A 22,652-nucleotide genomic window follows, 5' to 3' on the forward strand; every position below is an offset into this window, starting at 1 on the left:
TAAATAAATAAATAATGTACATTTATACAATGGAATGTTATTCAGTAATAAAAAGAAGTGACTGCTGATACGTGCTATAGCTGGATGAACTTTGAAAATATTATGCTGAATGAAAGAAACCAGACAGAAAAGGCCATATACCGTGTCGTTTCATTTATATCCAGAATAGGCAAATTTATAGAGACAGAAAGCAGATTGGTGGTAGCCATGGGCTGAGGGGAGGGAGAAATGGGGAGTTCTGCTAATGGGGATGAGGTTTTGGGGGGGTGATGAAAATATGCTGAGGTTAGATTGTGGTGACGATTGTATAACTTGGTGAATATGTTAAATACCACCAAATTGTATACTTTAAAGGTAATTCTATGGTGTGTGAATTATATCTCAATAAAGTGTTTTTTTAGAAAACATTAAAGGATAGAGATTCATCAAAGTGGCTTTTTCCTTAGTCTCAGGAACTTTGAAAGGAGGACAACTGCCCTTACAGAAATAAGGTTTGAAATGAGCATTGTATCAGTCAGAGAAGCAGAAGCTCTAGATGACATATGTAGGATTTATATAGAGATTCAACTTTCACAATAGTGGGAGCTGTAGCTTTGGTGTCTTGAGCTGGAGTTTGAAGTCAGCCAAGCGTGTAGTGTCAGGAAGGAAAAATGGATGTGAAGTGGAGGAAGAAAGGGCAAGCTGGAACCTGCAAGAATGGGCCCGAGTCCTTGGGGACAGATGAACCCACACAGGTGTCACTGCTTTTAAGCTTCCAACTGCATTGTTAGAAGTAACCTGCAGGAGAAGCTGGTGACCTTCATCCAGCAACTAAACACGGGAGCTGTAACACTGCCTCGTGCCCCGTGCACCTACCTTTCAAGTTTAAAAAGGTGGCAGCTGTTTCACTTTTGTCTTCCAGCTCTCAGGCGAGATGTCTCATGTAGAGAATGCTGCAGGGATGGGAATTCTGGAAAGTGTAGTTCCTGTTTAGCTAACTTGGCACATTAACAAATATGCTACACATACTAACTGGATTAAAATAAAACAGATGTAAAAATCATGTTAGGGAGAGGACCAGATCCCTAGCCAGAGTAGAAATAATTTTAAGCACAGAGTATGTGCTCAGTTATTATTAGTTAGTATTAGCTTTCTGGAGCTCTATGTTGAGTGCAGCTGTCAGTCATAAGGGACTTTGGACAACCAAGGAAGCCTGGAAAAAGGATTATAGAGGGAACCTAGGCAGAACCCAAACTGCTCACCTGACAGGTAATGCCCACTCTGACTACACCTAGCGCTAAAGCTTGTGGCTAACTCTCCTTGTACTGGTGGGCATCAACCTTCTCTTCTACTCTTTTGCCTCCCAAAGCCCTTGGAGCCATTGTTTGATTCACTCACTGCTGTGTTCACAGTGTTTGGTATGATGTCTGGTACACAGTAGGTGCTCAGAAAATATTTTTTGAATTAATCTGTGATAGGTACTGCATAAAGGTTCTTCACTTAATAGCAACAATTTTGTGGAATAAGGTATGATTGCCCTTTTATAGATGGGGACATTGAGGGTCTAAAGAGTTTGCTAAACTTGTATAAAGTCAGACAGCAAGTGACAGAGTTTGAACTTATTTCTACGTAATTCTAAAGAATGTATTGGTTGGGATACACTGTGTAGATCCCTGGTCGGCATTGCAATTATTTTTCTCACTGGTTTAGCCATCCGTTTCTTATGAGCTTTGTTTCTGTAACTCAGCATGGACAAGGGCAGATAAACCTAGGAATTAGGCAGCATCGTTTGTGAACTCCTTTGGGCTGAGAGCCACAAATTCTATCCTGTGACAGATTCACCAAACTGATCTTCTTATTGGTGTCTGCCTACATTGTCAGATGGCAGCTCTCTGTCTACAAACTTCAAAAGATGCAGTCTGCCTTACAGCGTAGTAGGGGCTCCATAAATACTTGCGAAATGAAGGAAGGAAGGCTAGATAACTGACTTTGTACATGTGTTAGAACACGTGCCCTCCTGATGATAAGTCATTAGTAGCCTCTTCATTCGTGAGGAACACAGGAAGCATGATTTCAGGTTTTAAATCATTGATTAGCTTGAGGAGAATCATCTCGTGAATGTTAGGCTCTAAGAAGGTGGGGTATAATCTGTCTGCAGTTGTCTGCAAATCTCCTCCAGATGCTCTACACAGGTCCCCTGCTGAACCCTTTAAAGGAACAAAGTGCATTTTCTACTCTCCTTTCTTTTTTTTTTTTCGGTACACGGGCCTCTCACTGTTGTGGCCTCTCCCGTTGCGGAGCGCAGGCTCCGGACGCGCAGGCCCAGCGGCCGTGGCTCACGGGCCCAGCCGCTCCGCGGCACGTGGGATCCTCGCGGACCGGGGCACGAACCCGCGTGCCCCGCATCCGCAGGCGGACTCTCAACCACTGCGCCACGAGGGAAGCCCACCTCCTCTCCTTTCTTAAGGGAAGTGTAGTTTCAGGCTGTGAATCATTAAGTGCCAGTAATACCCATAGCTATTTTATTCCAGTAAACCTTAAAAACAGTTGGTTTGCTTAGCAAACATTCAGCAGATAGAAAGCGTGCATTTTCCAAAGGGATCTTCTTTAGTACTTGATGATAAGTGAGGTCCTGATGGAACAGTGCTGTAAGTATAAATGACCGTCATTTTCTTCTTTATTCACCTGCTCTTCTACAGCGCCTTTATGCAGAGAGCATTTTCATGTTATTGAGGGAGAGCTTTATCTGGTGACTAAGTGTCTGTCTGCAGATCACAAGAATGTCACTTCTAGGATGGCATGCATTTGAAAAATAAGATTATAGGAACCAAAGCAGAGATTATAGAGCCTTTTTGACTGGGATGAAAAAATAATAGCAGTTGCTTCCAAGGGCAAGAAAAGAGTGTCTCTTTTTAGAGAGATCACAGATGCTTCAGCTTCTAAGAATCGCTGCACAATTCTTCCAGGTTTCTCCAGACCCTTAACAATGTGAGAGGCACTTGAACTTTGCCTTGAATCTTTCATGGTAGACCTTAGCCAAAAATATTATCATTCTTACCAGTACCGGACATATAAAGTTCTCCAAACAGTTTAGCAGATGAAGGCAAATTTTTGAACTTTTTCCCGGAATTCAAGATAAAATCTTAGAATTTACAAATTATTACTAGAGAATGAGTGTTTTTAGGATTAAATCACACTATAATGTTTTAATAGTCTGCGAGTCAAAGGTAAGTGATAGCCATACTTAGAATAGGTTGATGATATCATGTATGTTCATTTTTTTTAATGGAAAATGTCTCACCATTCTTTAAAACAGGAATCTCCATAGTAGTATGAATTAGTCATTTTCAAATTTTGTATTCTAGAAGATGCAGAGTGGGTCGTTGGGTGAAGATGGGAAATAACTGTGGATGGTGGTCTAGCTCCAAACTCTTTAGCTGCCCAGCCTCTCTCTCCAGGATACTCAGCTAACCTAGTGTCCCTTTTTACCCATTTTTAGATTGAGGTTCTGCCTAATACGTCATTTTATCAAAAGGTTCCTCTACTCAATAAGGAAGTTTAAGAATTCGTGATTGAGAGAAAAATGCAAAAGACTTAAATCTTCTTTCTTTCTCTTTTTTAAAATACTAGGATTGCAGAATTCTAGTGACAGATTTTAGTAAAAGAAGCAGTGTAAGAAATCCAGCAGACAGAAGTTAGATGACAGCCAAGTGGAATTAGGGAAGAAAGCCGGTCTTGGGCTTTGGTCCCAAGAAGGTCATTAGATCTCCCAGCTCAGGGACTTTTAGCCACGATAGTAGCTTGGTGGTTGCATATCATGTCAATTCTGATAGTAAAACATCTCCACAAAGGGCCATGAAAAAGCACAACACCAGGATGACAGATTTGATTGAGTCAGTGCAGAAGAACTGACTAAAAGACAGACCATACTCTTGCCTATGGATAGAATGATTTTTCCTCCTCGAGGGAAAAAGGAATAAATGGTAGCTAATTCGTCACTTCGCAGGGAAAGAGAAAATGAATCATGTACACAAAATATTTCCCAGTTTTAGGGGAGTGTGCTGTCAAAATGGAAGATACCTCCTCAGCCCGATGATTCATTTGCATTCTGTTTCTTCAGTTGCTTTATAACCTGCTGTATAAATATTTGGTCTCTGTTGCTCGGAAAGGGGAGCCGTACATCTTCTGCATGAAAACTGTGAGAGGATGATTCGAGGTTCTAATTTGGTATTTAGCTGCTTATTCCATCGCAGAGCTGACTTCAGTGGCTCTCATATCAAAGATGAGTAGGATGAATGTTAGCTGAATAGCAATGCATTATATGCCCTACCTGTATGATCGCAAACGTGATGTTGCCATTTTTAGAAGGGCCATGCCCCATATCAGTCTACGAAATCCAGGATTTCTAGGGTCTCAGAAAGTCCGGCTTCTTGAATTTTGACCACCATTTTGAAATATTGCTTATTGCATGTGAATTTAAAAACCTTTTCCACCAGCTTTATATCTCTATTTTATTCTTTAAGTTTATAGAAGATAATCTTTCATGAGTATGCTAAATATATTCCCCCAGGAGAGTCCTTTACCAGGGCCTGCCTAAGATGACCAAATCATAAGCAAAGATAAGTGGAATGAATCTAGACAGCCTCTTGACTTCAGTAGCCTCTGGGTACAGATAAGTTCCCAGTAGTATTTGTATTTCCCACACTCTGATTCACCAGCTCAGACCTGCTGGTGTCCAGCATCCCACCCACTGGACAGTCTTCCAGAGAGTACTGAAAGTGTTGAAGCGGCTTCTCTGCCAGCCACATTCACGATGTAGTAGCCACCATGTTTTTCTTCTCTTGCTCCTACTCCAGTGTTGATGTCTTCTGCTTATGAATTCATTTCTTAGTGCCGCCCCGCTCCACTGCTGCCAGCACCCACCATAAGAACACTAAATGTTAAAAAAGTGATACGTCCTGAAACTCTGAAAGTATCTTGTCAAGGGATTCAATCAGAGATGTGTGACGTTAAAAAAATAGAGAGGATGGCCCTGCTCTCCAGTCGGTGTCACTTTTGTCTCGTAGGCTGCAGCTCTGTTGTGCTCTGCATCTCACACGGTCTCATATGAGATCAGCCTCTTCTGCTGCTTCCTGCAACCTCTTCTCTGAAGGAGTGGCCCCAGTTTTCGGAGGTGGGTAGCCTTCTGCACACTAACCACTCAGTCTCTGGCCCAAGGATTTTGTGCATAAAACCTTCCTCTTTCCAAGTGCCTGTCCTCTCCATAACTGGACTTAGATGGAAACTGTGATCAGTGATTTCACTTATTCTCAGCTTTGACAGAGCAGATACCTCCCTTGGTTCCAGAATTTCACAAATATGTGATTTGAGGGCTCTTGAGCTCACCATATTAGAGGGCTGAAAGACACCCTACTTGGGTGAAACCCAGGTGTGTTGAAGCGTCGTGTTATCTCTACAGAGGGGGTTTAGAGGAATTAGAATTAACTTGGGAAGCTTCAGAAAGGTAGTAACAAGTACCCCTGGTGTTAATTGCAGTGCTTCATATTAGCTTTTGTTCACCTTCAAAGCATTTCTCCGTGCTGGCAATAACATTGAGAAATTACACACCAACGTGGAAACTGCTTTCCACGTTTTTCTTTTAACGATTTGTGCTTCTCATTGGGGCATGAACACCTTGGGTTCTGTCCAAATGGTGCTTCGGACAAGTTTCTTCAAACAGTGCCAGGATGAAGTGTACAGCCTGCTCAGCTGTGCACAATAACCACACAGTGAGTCATTTTGTTCCAACTCGCATGGCTTTTGTTGCTGTATTTAAAGCACAACTTGGAAGCCAGATTGTTGTGCTGAATATATTTTATCTCATTACCTGGCCTTCATTTGTTCACACTAATTTCCTTTGGAAGGGAGTATGATAACCAATTCATCTTAGTCTTGACTGACCTCTTTTGAACAGGAGTAAGGGTGGTGAGGAGAGATGGGATGGGTCCAGACCAGACTGGTTCATGTAAGAGAAGTGGTAGAAGGAACTGGGAATGATTACCCAGGTGGAGGGACCATCCAGTATGAGCCCTGTCTGTAAAGGACTGAAGAGATTTCATTTGGAAGACAGATTCCACCTAATCTGTGGAACTCTAGAGAGCAGGATATGGAACAGGAGATTAGAAGAAAATGAAGAAGAGTCAACTTGAGGTCAACATAAGGCAAACTTTGTATATTAAGGGTTGATTGAAAAATAAATGGACTATCTAATGAAGTGTTTGCTGCTCCATCAGGAGGAACATTTATCTAGCAGCTAGATGGTAAAGGGAGATGAAGTGCTACAGGAAGAATGGTTTAAGTTACCTCTAAGGTAACTTAGTTGCGTTAGTCCAGGATGCTATCATTCCGAGGCACCACCTGCTTCACTGAACCTTTCAGAAATTCTGTTAACATCGATCCCTTCCCAGTTTGACCACTCTTCACACTGATTAGTACCTTATATCTTTGCTGTTGAGCACATTCGATTAAAATTTTTAATACATATTATACCTTCTTGTTATTTGATTGTTTTATATGCCTAGTATTTGTTTCTTCAATAATTATAAGCACCTTGAAAGTCAGGAAATTGTCATTCCTTTCTTTAGGCAAAATTTGTACTTGTTACATTGCATTACATTTGAAGTATTATTCCTTTTTTTTTTAAGATCTAAGGCCATAATATTGTAAAAATGTGGTTGAATTTAGCACACATGCCATGAGTGGACAATTTTTGCATAGTCTCTGTTCGCCATGCAAAATTCAGAAGCAAAGATACTAGGACCGTTAAAACAGCTTCCTTGGGGCTAATCTTTGTTGGGCTCAGGAATATAGGTTGGAAATTCAAATCCAGGACAGATTCCGAGACATTGCTGATAAGCTTTTAATGAGCATAAAGCTCACAAAATTTCACAGTTAAAATGTTGGTCCTTTAGGATCACTTATCCAGTGCCCTCATTTTATTAGGAAATCAAGGTCCAGAGACATAAGCGGCTTGCCCCAAGTCTCAGTGATAGTGAGTGGAAGGAAACCTGAACTTGGATCTTCTCATGCCTTTCCCAGAGTTGTGCCTTGTATTACTGTTGTGGGAGCCCGTCACAGGCTTGGCATGGTGAAGCTGTAAATGTATGTCTGTAATAAATGGGGATATATACTGTCATCACAATAGGTATTTGGTTGCCTTTCAGCATCCAGTGTTATTGCACTGCTGTGACCAAGATTTTATATCCATTTAACAGATAATTCATTTTCATTTCTACTGTGTGCCAAACACTAGGCCAGGTGCTGAGATCCAGTGTTCTCGATGGCATTAAGGCGTGCTTCTTGGCTGTTACTTCTGCTGACTGTTCCCAGTGCTACATGTATCATGAAGTCTAGTCAAATCAGTATCCCACATGATAGGTAGCTCTGCCACAGTGATAGCCGTATCCTTAATTACAGGCAATAAAGAAAAATGAAGATGATAATTTAATGACCAAAACAGACTCTGCTGTATAACTTTATGTGTAATAGTTACACAGATGTTTTCAAACATCTCCATACTTACTTTTTATATATGTATAACTTTATATAATTGTAAATCATATATAATTATATATACATATATAATCATTGTAGTTATGTATTGAGTTCTTGCAAGTATTCTTCAATAGATTCTGATATGACAGTTCATTTTATTGGAGAGAAGTGTTCCTCTCCTTCACATAATTTGTTCCCTACAAAAGATGGAAGGAATTTCTATGCCTACAGTGCTACCACCTGGCCGTCAATTCAATTAACTATTCGTGTGGCTTACCAGCTTTGAAACCCAGGCAATTCTTGGCAAATGTTTAGTTTGAAGGAATGTGCATTATTTCACATTTTGAACCCTGGGTATTTATTATGACATTCTTTCAAATTTGCATAATTCAAAGTTCCATAAAATTAGACTACAATGTTTTCTCAGGAGGGTGGAAAACAAAAAAAAGTTGGAACCTTTGAGCAGGTGGTGTAAACATTCAGGAAAAGTAGAAGATGTAATCCTTGTTCTTAAACCGCTTCAACTCTGTTAGGAAAATCAGACAGATGCGTGTAAAGTACATGAGTACAATCCAAAGCATTGTCAGCCTTTTTGCCATTATTCTCCCCAAGAGCTTTTTTAGAAAGTTTTTCTAATTGCCCCCCACTCCATGGAAATTTTATACCACAGATCTGCTGTATATCTGCCTATGTACTGTCTGTGTATCTGTGCTCCATACACAATTAGAGTAAGATTTTTCATTCCCCAAGAACCAGTTTTCATCCCCTTAGGGGTATTATTTCCCCCATTGAGAATGCATGATTTAACATAATACATGTCTAAATATATGGTAATAAAATAAAACAGGGATTAACTACATCTAAGGCCCTGAAAGATCAGAGTAGTAGACATAGGACCTGGATGAAAATATATAAATCCGTGGCTACAGATGAAATCTGCAAAATCGAAATTAACCAATATTTAATTAAATATCTACGAAACAATATAGTACCAATTTCATGTGTTGTTCCCTGTTAAGCTCTGAAAAATTGGATTACATTTGAAAACAATTTGTAAGTTAGATTTTCTCACTCACTTCTTAATAATCCCTGAGCCTGAATCAGATTCTCAAGGAATGAGTCAATCATGTATCAGATGAGTTACTCATAACCAAAGTTCAAAAGCTGAATTATTTACACCATTGCAAAAACTTCATAGCAAATATATATATATATATATATATATATATATATATATATATATATATATATATATATACACACACACATATTTAAAATGGGGCATGGGTGCATTTAATATGTGTGACATAATGTCGGGTGGCACTTCTAAAAATAGGCTTGGGAAGGCTTCCTGATGAGAGTGAAAGCTGAGTCACACCTCGACTGCGCTGTGGGTACGATGCACCAAAATTGGTCCATGGAAGAGAGAGAGAAACAGGAGAAAAAGCAAAGAGGAGGCAGCTCGGCTTGGGCATAAGTGGTTGGTATCTTTATATATACGTTAAAGAAAAATACTTGACAGAATTAATTATCTTCAGTTAAGTAGCCCTTTTTACAAAGTCCCAAAGGCCATATGTCATTGTACAAACTGAGTTCTTAGCAAGTGTGGAACATACAGAGATGCACACATGGACCCACCCTGGAAGCAAAGTGCCAGCTTTTGCTGTTTCCCGACAGCATCCTGTTACTTCCCTTGAGCCCTTGTTTAAGGATATTTTTAATTAGGGGAGTTTTGGGAAGAAGTGAAAAATCTTATGATCGATAACAAAAGATAAAACAGAAGTTGAGTGTGATATAATTTCTTTCAGAAATAACTCTTGAGTTTATTCTGCTTATGTTTTAGTAGATTAGTGTTTGTTTTAAAGTTCCTAAAATCTAAAGTTATGATTTTTAGTATAGCTGGACATGAGGTCTCTGATCTTCACTTTTAACCCTAGGTTGCCCCAGTTCCCTGGTTATCATGGGTGGTGATAATCTTCTTTTTGACAGATGGAGTGTAGGAGTTGTCCCAAGTTGAACTTGGTTTTATTATGAATATCAGGTCTGTATTGATCTTCATTTTTCCAACCTCATTTCTTATTTCAAGTTGCCTCTGGGAGATCTGTAATATTAGAGCTAAGGTACAAAGGATGCATTGTTGTTGAGAAAAGTCTGGAAAGTTTACTGTGGTTATGTTTCAGTTTACATTCATGGAATTTCAGGGAAAGGAACTTAAACTGAATTAGAACATTGGTACAGTAACACCTTGCACTTAAGGGACATTCAGACTTTTTCAGATTTCACTGTTTTCGCCTCATAGGCTTCTTACAAAGGTCCACAGGAGTAATTTGTACGTTCTAGAATCATTGAAAGGTAAGCAGGAAACTGAAATGACTTGCCTACAATTACCTAGCTAGCCTATCACTTGGCTTCCTTCTATTTTCTTTTGCTTAAACTGTGATCTCCTGCTCTTTTATAACTTCTCTTAGTGCTTTTGTCTAGGGGGAAGGGGGGGCATTGTTGTTATTTTATTTTATTTAATTAATTTATTTACTTTTTACTTTTCTCCTTGTCTTTTTAAAAAGTACATATATATATATATATATATATATATATATATATATATTTTGGGACACAAATCAAGCCTTGGTAAATTTAAGAAAATTGAAATCATATCAAGTATCTTTTCCGACCATAAAGCTATGAGACTAGATATCAATTACAGGAAAAAAACTGTAAAAAATAGAAACACATGGAGGCTAAAAAATACGCTACTGAATAACGGAGAGATCACTGAAGAAATCAAAGAGGAAACCAAAAAACACCTAGAAACAAATGACAATGAAAACATGACAACCCAAAACCTATGGGATGCAGCAAAAGCAGTTCTAAAAAGGAAGTTTATAGCAATACAATCCTACTTCAAGAAACATCTCAAATAAACAACCTAACTGTACACCTAAAGCAATTAGAAAAGGAAGAACAAAAAACCGCCAAAGTTAGCAGAAGGAAGGAAATCATAAAAATCAGATCAGAAGTAAATGAAAAAGAAATGAAGGAAACAGTAGCAAAGATCAATAAAACTAAACGCTGGTTCTTTGAGAAGATAAACAAAATTGATAAACCATTAGCCAGGCTTATCAAGAAAAAAGGGGAGAAGACTCAGATCAACAGAGTTATGAAATGACATGAAAAAGGAGAAGTAACAACTGACACTGCAGAAATACAAAGGATCATGAGAGATTACTAAAAGCAGCTCTATGCCAATAAAATGGGCAACCTGGAAGAAATGGACAAACTCTTAGAAGTGCACAACCTGCCGAGACTGAACCAGGAGGAAATAGAAAATATGGACAGACCAATCACAAGCACTGAAATTGAAACTGTGATTTAAAATCTTTCAAAAAACAAAAGCCCAGGACCAGATGGCTTCACAGGCAAATTCTATCAAACATTTAGAGAAGAGCTAACACCTATCCTTCTCAAATTCTTCCAAAATATAGCAGAGGGAGGAACACTGCCAAACTCATTCTATGAGGCCACCATCACCCTGACACCAAAACCAGACAAAGATGGCACAAAAAAAGAAAACTACAGGCCAATATCACTGATGAACATAGATGCAAAATTCCTCAACAAAATACTAGCAAACAGGATCCAGCAGTACAATAAAAGGATCATACACCATGATCAAGTGGGATTTATCCCAGGGATGCAAGGATTCTTCAATATATGCAAATCAATCAATGTGATACACCATATTAACAAATTGAAGGAGAAAAACCATATGATCATCTCAATAGATGCAGAAAAAGCTTTCAAGAAAATTCAACACCCATTTATGATAAAAACTCTCCAGAAAGTAGGCATCGAGGGAACCTACCTCAACATAATAAAGGCCATATATGACAAACCCACAGCCAACATTGTTCTCAGTGGTGAAAAACTGAAACTATTTCCGCTAAGATCAGGAACAAGACAAGGTTACCAACTCTCACGACCATTATTCAACATAGTTTGCAAGTTTTAGCCACAGCAATCAGAGAAGGAAAAGAAATAAAAGGAATCCAAATAGGAAAGGAAGAAGTAAAACTGTCACTGTTTGCAGATAACATGATACTATACATAGAGAATCCTAAAGACGCTACCAGAAAACTACTAGAGCTAATGAATGAATTTGGTAAAGTAGCAGGAGACAAAATTAATGCACAGAAATCTCTTGCATTCCTATACACTAATGATGAAAAATCTGAAAGTGAAATCAAGAAAACACTCCCATTTACCATTGCAACAAAAAGAATAAAGTACCTAGGAATAAACCTACCTAAGGAGACGAAAGACCTGTATGCAGAAAGCTGTAAGACCTGATGAAAGAAATTAAAGATAATACAAACAGATGGAGAGATATTCCATGTTCTTGGACTGGAAGAATCAACATTGTGAAACTGACTGTACTACCCAAAGCAATCTACAGATTTCATGCAATCCCTATCAAACTACCACTGGCATTTTTCACAGAACTAGAACAGAGAATTTCACAATTCGTATGGAAACACAAAAGACCCCAAATATCCAAGGCAATCTTGAGAAAGAAAAACGGAGCTGGAGGAATCAGCCTCCCTGACTTCAGACTATACTACAATTCTACAGTAATCAAGACAGTATGGTACTGGCACAAAAACAGAAGTATAGATCAATGGAACAGGATAGAAAGCCCAGAGGTAAACCCATGCACATATGGTCACCTTATTTTTGATACAGGAGGCAAGAATATACAATGTAGAAAAGACAGCCTCTTCAATAAGTGGTGCTGGGAAAACTGGACAGGTACATGTAAAAAAATGAAATTAGAGCACTTCTTAACACCATACACAAAAATAAGCTCAAAATGGATTAAAGACCTAAATGTAAGGCCAGACACTATAAAACTCTTAGAGGAAAATATAGAAAGAACACTCTATGACATAAATCACAGCAAGATCCTTTTTGACCCACCTCCTAGAGAAATGGAAATAAAAACAAAAATAAACAAAGTGAACCTAATGAAACTTAAAATCTTTTGCACAGCAAAGGAAACCATAAACAAGATAGAAAGACATCCCTCAGAATGGGACAAAATATTTGCAAATGAAGGAACTGACAAAGGTTTAATCTCCAAAATATACAAGCAGCTCATGCAGCTTGATATCAAAAACAAAACAAACAACCCAATCCAAAAATGGGCAGAAGACCTAAATAGATATTTCTCCAAAGAAGATACAGAGATTGCCAACAAACACATGAAAGGATGGTCAACATCACTAATCATTAGAGAAATGTAAATCAAAATGACAATGAGATGTCACCTCACACCAGTCAGAATGGCCATCGTCAAAAAATCTACACACAATAAATGCTGTAGAGGGTGGAGAAAAGGAAACCCTCTTGCACTGTTGGTGGTAATGTAAATTGATACAGCCACTATGGAGAACAGTATGGAGGTTCCCTAAAAATCAAAACTACCATACGTCCCAGCAATCCCACTACTGGGCATATACCCTGAGAAAACCATAATTCAAAAAGAGACATGTACCACTATGTTTATTGCAGCACCATTTATAATAGCTCCGACATAGAAGCAACCTAAGTGTCCATCGACAGATGAATGGATAAAGAAGATGTGGCTCATATATACAATGGAATATTACTCAGCCATAAAAAGAAATGAAATTGAATTATTTGTAGTGAGGTGGATGGACCTAGAGCCTGTCATACAGAGTGAAGGAAGTCAGAAAGAGTAAGACAAATACCATATGCTAACACATATATATGGAGTCTAATAAAAAGAAAAAAAGCGTTCTGATGAACCTAGGGGCAGGATAGGAATAAAGACGGAGATTTAGAGAATGGACCTGAGGACATGGGGATGGGGAAGGGTAAGATGGGATGGAGTGATAGAGTTGCACTGACATATTTACGCTACCAAATGTAAGATAGATAGCTAGTAGGAGGCAGCTGCATAGCACAGCTCAGTGCTTTGTGACCACCTAGAGGGGTGCGATAGGGAGGGTGGGAGGGAGATGGAAGCAGGAGGGGATATGGGAACATATGTATATGTGTAGCTGATTCACTTTGTTATACAGCAGAAACTAACACACCATTGTAAAGCAATTATACTCCAATAAATATGTGAAAAAAATAGTGCAGACATTTTGAGCAGTTCCAGTTCTCATATAATGAATGGAAAATCAGTCATTATACATAAAAGGCTGCTTGCATTTGAATTTTACATTTTGGCCATAACTTTCTCTTCTAACCCCTAGACATGCACCCCTGTTATTTGCAGTGATCTTTGGTTGGTTACACATCTCACCTCTAAACTCCGTTTGATCATGGCCAATTGGAGAACTTTTTACCCATTACTACTTGAGAGGGATTACCTTGTCTTCCTCCGGGGAATAGGGCCACGTGAGGGGCTGCCTTTGTTGTCCCCTGTTGTTAAATGAAGTTGCTGGTGGTATAGACCCACCTCGCTGTACTGGTGAGGAGAGAATGGAAGTTGGTTGCGTGTGAAACATTGAACATAGGGTCTTGCCCATAGTAAGTAAACGATTTAATGCTAACTCTTCTCATTAGACTTAGATTTTTGGTACTTAGAATAATGTTATCAAGCAAAGTTGAGGACTGAGATTTGAGAATTAAGGGATGTATTTTTAATGGAAACATCACCTGCTGCCTAGGCCAGTGGAAAGTAAACTTTTCTAGAGAGTAAATAAAATGTCCCTGGGAACTTTGCTCCTAGAAATACTGAGATACCAGGCTGAAAGATAGCACCTCAGGAGAGAACTCACCCTTCTCACACAGCAGAGAGCCTGCTCTGGTGGAAAGATGGCCAAAAGTGTGTGCCTCTATGAAGGTTGGCTGTGAGATGCGTCTATTCCCAAAGGAGGCCTATTTTTTTTAAAGGGTCGAGCTGTTCTAACCTCCCCACTAATAAGACTTTTTCAAAGAGCCCATGGGCTTTTTTCAGTGTGTCGGGTTGCAGAGGAGAATTCTCTTGAAGTAGGAATTAATGGTGTTATTTACTTTGTTAGGAATATCGTATGTTTGCGTTATATTTTTTGTCTACCTTTCTCTTGATCTCTAATGCATAGCTGATCTCTAATGCCTCAGGGGCATTTGCCAGGTGGCCACATGTTACAAATTGTCCAAATTTTTATTCAGGTGATTCTCTTTCATATTTCACCCCCCCTCAAAAGAATCAAAAATATATTAGCTCAGGAGATACACATTCTGACATGAATGTGCCTCTCTTTTAAACAAAAGAAAGAAAATAGTAATAATGGTCTTCTGAAAACTCACCAATAAGTATAGATGACCAGAATAGAGTTTAAAAGTGGATGAAGTGATATGATATAGTATATCCAGGAAATTGTGAGGCCACATACTTCTAGAACATCAAACTTGCCTTTTCTACCTCATCTCTACCTAATAGGAACAAAGTAGTGGAAGAGGGAGGTGAATTAATCCTTGGTTAGTCCAGTTAGTGCCTGCCGATAACCATTGGATTTCCATTTCTGATCTAGTTTCTGTCTCAGGCTTCCCTTCTGTGTGATGCCTAGAGTCAACAGTTGCCTCAGTTTCCACCTTTTATTTTCTCCCTTCTCCTCCATAGACTGGCTTGGTTAGTAAGTATATATGTTCTCTCATTATCTTTCCTGTTTGAAGCACATGCTTTAAGAGGTGAAGAAGAATAAGACTGAAGTTGGTTCCTGTAAAAAGCTTCTAGCTTGCTGACATGCATTGCTTCCACAGAGTAGCCTCCTGGTCACTGTTTTGAAGTTTATTTTTAGATAACGTTAATAAAACACTAGCCAGTTTGAATTCATTTTCCACTTTGCAAAAGAAACCACTGGGTTGGCAGGCATTGAGAGAGCTAAAAAGAACATAGGACAGATCAGAATAGAATTTTGGAGCTGGAAGTGGACCTAAACATCATCCAATCTAATCCTTTCTTACTGCAGGCGAAGACATGTAAGTTCAAAAAAGTTAAGTACCTCCCTCAAGGTCACATCACTAGTATATGGTTGAGCTGGGACATGAACACCTATTTTTCCACTTGTTGACCTGTGTTTTTCCACTGTCAAAAAGAATTATAATGCAACAGGCAGGACCAAGTGTACAAAACTTCCATTCCAGAGAGAGATTTGCCTCAGATGAAGTTTACTTAGCAATTCTAGTCTGTCCTCCTTAATTATTGTCATTAATTTGTATTTATTGATTCCTCTTTTGGGTAAACTGTTTCACTGCACAAGCTGGTATTATAAGCCCTCTTAGAGATTACACACTGAAAAGCGCAAAATGACAAAATGTGGCTATAATTTAAAACCCTGTTTTCCAGAACTTTACCAACATTCCTCTTACCTTCTAAAATAGATCATTCATTGTGGCAGTCAATGCAACACCAGGAACAAGAGTGTTGGAAGGATGAGAAACTGGTTTCTTTTCCTTTCCCTTTCTTCTTTTCATTATTACCTCCTTACCCTTTCAGACTCTGCTTCGTTACTTCTTTCGAAGGATGGATTGACTAGGTTACTGATTTATTCAACAAATATTTGGTGAGTGACTACTATGTGCCGGTCTTAGGCTGAACTCTGGGAAACAGAGAGAAATACTGAGTTCCTGCCTGTAAGGGACTTATCAGCTAGCATAGGGAAAGGGAGACCCAAGGCAAAGTGACCAACTAGGACCAAGTGGCAATAGCAGTTTCCTGTCTTTTTCACGGCGTGACATACACAGAAAGTGATAATATTGTATGACAAATGGCAGGACCCTGTTGGTAACTTGGAAGCCTGGAGGAGTTATTCTTGGATAGATACAAATGAGTGGTATGTCCTGGCTACCTCACGCCAGCCCAAGGGTGAGATGATCAACTTCTAGCTCTGGCTTGCTGGTTGGGATGCACTGCAACAGTCTTGGGAGAGGAGTTGTTTTCCTGAACTGAGGAAGTTATAGTAAAAATGGAGGAAAAAAGGTGAACCTGAAAGATATTTGGGAAGTAGAATTGACATGACTTGGTGAGTGGCTGAGATATGGGGAAGAAGCCAAGGATGATTCCTAACTCTCTGACCTGGTCACCTGGGTGTATGTTGGTACCGTATACTAAGATGGGGAATATTGCAGGAGGTGGAAAAGGAGAAGGAAGAAGCCACGAAGAGCCTTGCATTAGGCCCTTGGATGAAGTGCAGCCAGGTTCCAACCAACGTGACTGGGACCAGAGCGTAGACAGCAGGCTGTAGCCGGAGCTGGGATGAGTCTGGCCTGGTGTAGACTCTGCTCAAGCCTGACAAATTAAGGAAAAAACAGTCTTGACATGACTATTTTTTATATGGTTTCTAATTAAAGAGTAAAGTTTTAAATAACGAAAAACTCGTTTTTATAAGTTTATAGGAGGTTATGGTGAGTTTTCTTTTGATGGTTCCTTGAGATAGAGACTCTGAGATGGAGAGTTGAGTGCAGAAGATTTATTGGGAGTTCCCATAGGAGATAATCCAGTAGAGAAGTGATGGGAGGAGGAATGGACAAAGGGAAGAGCAGATGTGAAATGAGAAGTCAGCTGATTCAGTCAGGAGCTCTGGAAGGCACTTTGTAGTACTGAACATTGAGGCAGGGGGGCCTGGTCTTTTTATCCGCACATTAACCAGTCCTTTTCTGTGGCTGCCTTCAAGAGGGCATAACCTTGAATGATGCAGTTCTCTGAGCAGGAGAGCAAGGTCCAGTGAGGGACACAGCTGTGAGCCGTCAGCAGCCGGTATTCCGAGTAGCTAAGGAGAGTGGGATAAAAAAAAAAAAAAAATCCCGCAAGGACTCAGAGGCAAAAAATATACAAATCAATTATCACTGCAAAGTAAAGGAGCTGTTGCAGTGGAGGATTCCTGGACTGAATGTCAATATTATGACACAGTATGAGTGTGTTTTGTGTTTGGTAATTGCAATCATTGTTGCTTTTGGTGTGGTCATCCATTTACAATGCTTGGTGTCAGTTTATTTATCTCTTGTAAAAATAAAATACAGTCTGTGTGTGTGTGAAAAAAAAAAAAAAAGGAGAGTGGGATAGCTAGGCCAACACTTATGAAGGGATCTGGGTGGAGCCCTGGAGTATCCACTACTCTGGTAAGGGAAACTTTCTGGGACGCAATCTATCTATGGGTCTGAAGGTAAGAAGAGAAGTCTGGATTGGAGAGGTGAGCTTGGCGTTCACTACTGTGGAGAAGATAGTTGAGGTCATGGGTATGGTAACAGTGTAAAAAGAAGAATTAGAACAGAACCTTGGGCAATACCAAAACTTAACAGGTAAGCTGAAAAAGGGAGCCCAGGACATGAAGAAAGAATGTCTGAGGAGGTTGGAAACTCAAGGGATATTGGTCATTGGAGCCAGGGAAAAAAGGGCACATCCACAGTATACGGTATTGCAAATGAACCTATCTATGAAACAGAAACAGAATCACGGACATAGAGAACAGACTGGTGGTTGCCACTGGGGAGGGGCTTGGGGGAGGGATGGAGTGGGAGGTTGGGATTAGCAGATATAGTCTTTTATATGGCATGGATAAGCAGCAAGGTCCTACTGTATAGTACAGGCAACTATATTCAATATCCTATGATAAACCATAATGAAGAAATGTAAAAAAAGAATGTGTATATATATGTATACATATACATACATATATATATATATATATAACTGAATCACTTTGCTGTACAGCAGAAATTAACAAAACATTGTAAATCAACTATACTTCAATAAAACAAATATCGATTAAAAAAAATACAGTGTTGCAGGAAGGCCTTGAAAATGTCAGGTGGATTTAACAACTAAGGACCCATTGTGATTTGAGGGAAAGCAGTTTCTCTGGAGTTCTGGAGGCAGAAGCCAGATTGTAGTAGGTGAAGGTAAGAGCAGAAACTGAGAATGAGTGACGCAGTATGTGCAGACAGCTTTATTAAGAAGTTTATCTCTTGGGCTTCCCTGGTGGCGCAGTGGTTGAGAGTCTGCCTGCTGATGCAGGGGACACGGGTTCGTGCCCCGGTCCGGGAAGATCCCACCAAAAAAAAAAAAAAAAAAGTTTATCTCTTAAGGAAGGAGGGTGGGGTGCAGCAGAGGGAGAGCACAGGAGGGAAAATGTTTCACCTTGTTTTACTTTATTTTAGGAAGGGAGAGATTTGAGCATGTGTGTGTTGATTGGGGAGTAGCAGTAGGGGGCTAGTGGGCTGAGAATCTGAAAAGAGATGGAGGCGAAATGAGGAGGTTGAAGAGCAGGCGGGAGTCAGGCTCAGAACGCAAACGGAGTGTGAAGCCTCGGAGTATTTTAGCAGCTTAAGTTAGAAAGAAAACTCACAGAGAGAGCAACCCTTTTGAGAAAGATAATAAATGTTGGTTATATCAACAGATGGAATTTGATTCAAACGCCCCATAATCAGAGACATTGCTGAAAAGTATCCACACGTGTATAAACCTTCTCTGAAGCCACTGGAAAATACTTAGAAAATTCACTAAGCTTAAAGGGGCAGGGATGAGAATGCAACCTATAGTAGCTTCTCAGTCGCCCTTCAGCTAGAACGATTGAGCTCATTTTAACACGTATGCTTTGAGCACCTAGCATGTGTAAAGACTACAGACAAAGACGTATACTGTGGAAAGATCAGTGGACTTGTAGTTGGGACACGAGGTACACTCCTAATTTTCCCTGAAAGTCCTCAATAAATTAATTTCTTTTGTGAAACAGTTTTCCTCCTTAAATCAAAACTCTCATTTCTAGTGTTTGAAAATACTAGCTCTATGAGTTTGGCAAGTAGTCAACCTTTCTGGTCCTCTATTTCCTTATCTTTAATATGTTGTTTGATGACTGCTAGGCCTCCTTTGAGTTCTCATGCTTTCAGTTTATAAGAGGAGGTCTTTGAGGTATGACCTGGAAAGAAGACTGTGGCTAGACATGAATTGTCCCCACTTCTCATTACATGAATTGATACCATTTGATGAGGTTTACAGAAGTTAAGTGACCTGCAAAGGTCCCACCGTTGGACCTTGAGCGACATAGCAGGAACTTGGCTGAATTCCCATCTCCCATTTGAGTCCTTATCCGTTATTCTCAAGTTTCTGTACCTAGGTGAGCAAAATCCTGGGAATGCTGAGAATACCCACAGCAATAGAGTAAGCATGGGCTATCTCCCTAAGGGCAATTCATTTATGTGGTGTTCATGGTTTTAAAACATTATTTTTGTATTAAAATTTAAAATGGCTTAATAAAGAACAGAATATAAAATTCAAGTAAAAATGAAGTTGCCAAGGAATTTGGTAGTTTACAAAATTACACGTGGTAAGTACTTTCTGAAGTTTATATGTACCTGGGTATTTTTCAGCACTGCCTTTCGGGTTACAATCCCAGACTCTGGGTTTACCTCTTTCTCCCTTGCTAGTGAAAATATTTGGCTGCAAAAGCTTGCAAGTATTTTCAACCAAACAAGTATTTTCAGCCCCCAAGGAAAAGTAAGTTGTAGACAAGGAGGGCATGCGAGGTTGACTATTTCATCTGGAAAGACAGATAAATCACCAGAGGCTGCAGCCCAATCAATGCCCACTGAGAAATTTGGCCATGAGACAATGCCCCAGTGCTCCAGTGGGTAATGAACAAATGTGTACAGTGGTGACGAGATCGATTTCTTGATGATTCCTATTAGCATAAGCATACAGCATGAAACATAGTTATTATTTGGGACAAGACAGGGCACGGGTAGGTGATAAGACAACTCTAATGTGGGTTCTCACACTGGATGGAGGTAACACTATTCAGGTGCTCTTCAGTAAGGGCTTTGTATTTATATACTTTTATTTCATCCTTTGAACTTTTTGTATGTATGTATGTATGTATTTATTTATTTATGGTTGTGCTGGGTCTTAGTTGCGGCATGTGGGATCTTCGTTGTGGCATGTGGACTCTTAGCTGCGACGTGCAAACCCTTAGTTATGGCATGCATGTGAGATCTAGTTCCCCGGCCAGGGATCGAACCTGGGCCCCCTGCACTGGGAGTGCAGAGTCTTACCCACTGGACCATCAGGGAAGTCCCTTGTATGTTTTCTAAAGTGCATAATATAAAAATATAATAGTCCATGTGTAATTTACCACCAAGTGTGCATATTAGGGGTATATACTCAAATTTATTTTATTAATGGGATGCATTATCCAAAAGGTTTAAAGACAGATCTCTGAAATACCTTTCTGGGCTTTGACAGGAAATTAGTGGAGCCTCAATCCTTTGTCCAGTACTAATGATTAAGATCAGAAGTTGTTGGAATTTGAACCACAAAAACTGATTTCTTACTTCAGCAAACAGGGCTGGAGAGTGGCAAAGCTGACCATTCATATTTATTTATTTCATGCTCTTTACATAATAAGCTCCTTGTGAATGGACATTTCCATTCACAGGCCCTTGGCAAAACCATCACTGGATTGATATGTTAACGTGACAGGCCCTGCAAACTGAGGAATGTCATTGCTCTTTCAATTAAAGTTCCAGAGAAGCAAGAAAAGGCATCAAGGAAATTGGACAAACGGAGTTGGCTAATGCAAGCAATATCTCGTTACCAGGAGCACTTAGTATTTGTTTAGTGCCTTTTATTTTAGCCATTTGCTTTTTTTCCCCCCTAGTAGGGAGTTATTTACCTGTTTTCACTAGTAAGCTGATCATTATTTTCTTTATGCAGCACCTTATAGGTTATAGGACAATTTTATGATATTTGATACTCACAAACACCCTTTTAGATAAATAGGATCAATTTAGAATCCCATCACTACGGGTGTGGAAACTGAGTCGTAGAGAAATTAAGGGCCTCATTTAAATTTAAACCTAAGTCCTTAGAGCCCTTGACTGGGGTGTTTCCCAGTGTATCACACACAGGGAAAGAGCAGTGCAGGTTAGATGATTAAGAAAGTATTCTCTGGTGAGACAAAAACAGCAACAACAACAAAAAAACCCTCAGCTTTTATCCCATAGTCCATCCCTTCCTTTCCCTTGCTCTTCTTGTAAATTGTCTTCCTTTGGATATAGAAAGAAAACAGTATAGTTTAAAGCAGTCCGGAAAAACTTTCCCATTTTTATCCAACCCAATCATATATAGCCATAGCACACCTGGGAGGAAATATGAATCACTGATGCACAAAGGAAGATAAAACAAGAGTGAGGCTGCTGACAGAGGACAAGAGCCTGGGGTGTGAGGAAAGGACCTGATTTAGCTAAAGAGAGTTTTGGAAAGATGAAGGAAGGGACTTACTACTTGCGGCAGAAGAACTTTGATCACAGCTGATCATCAGCCTCTTTATACCTGTTTCTTCTCTTCCACGTCTTTTAAACAGGTACTGAGTGCTTAGCCAGAAAGAGGCGCATGGAGGGATACCCAAGAAGAGGTCTTAGACTTTCAAGAGAAGGACATTGAGTTGGGGAGATAAAACATGAAAAATGTGAAGTAGGCAGAAAACCAACAAAGGCAAAGTAGAGTAGTAGAGGAAAGAACCATAAGTCTGGAGTTAAAATATATGGTTTCAAACAGTACTAACTATGTTAAGCACTAGTTGAGTAGCTGGTCCTACGTCCTTCTGAGTAACTGAGCCTCTCTTTAGGTTAAGGAACAAATTGAATTAGGCTCTCCAGAATTTATTTTAGTTCCAAATGTTCGTGATTTATTCTTCAATAAACCGAAATCAGTTGTACATGTAAAAATATTGAGAAAATGCAAGAGAGTACGTTTGATTTCTAGAAGGTTTGTAAAATGCTGGTATGTTTTGTGGGTCCCTTCCTATGTATGTGGCAATGACCCTCTGTAAGGAAGACTTTGAGGATGGTTAAACTTGCGAATAGGCTGGAGTTAGCAAGGATTTAATGAACCGGGAGTAGAGTTGTGCCGATCCCTGACTGAATTTTTACCAGTCCTTAGCAAAATGAAGAAATTATAAAAAATATATTTAAATTTTAATCATATTCTAAGTTTATTTCCAACCTACACTGGTGCTACAATATTCTTTCCTTTATAAAATGATGGTGAGAGTAATAAAACACACACACACACACACCAGACATATAATTATTATTTCCTAGAAAATAAAAGAGGCATCTGTTCCCCGTCCCCC

The 22,652-nt window shown here is 39.5% G+C and overlaps 1 protein-coding gene across 20 annotated transcripts in view; it reads left to right on the top strand.

Annotated features, from left to right (window-relative positions):
* The window catches only part of SGCD (sarcoglycan delta), a 1,717,585-nt gene that overhangs the window by 879,722 nt on the left and 815,211 nt on the right, over positions 1–22,652 (top strand). For 16 of the 20 annotated variants that reach the window (XR_013827577.1, XM_079916704.1, XM_079916702.1 and 13 more), the window contains one exon: positions 5,046–5,152. The exons of the other annotated variants lie outside the window; for them this stretch is intronic. The gene's annotated coding sequence lies outside the window, so the exon portion shown is untranslated. The remainder of the gene's footprint in view (positions 1–5,045; positions 5,153–22,652) is intronic. 20 annotated transcript variants of the gene reach the window in all.

Source organism: Stenella coeruleoalba (genome assembly GCF_951394435.1).
Source record: "Stenella coeruleoalba genome assembly, chromosome: 3".
NCBI lineage: Eukaryota > Metazoa > Chordata > Mammalia > Artiodactyla > Delphinidae > Stenella > Stenella coeruleoalba.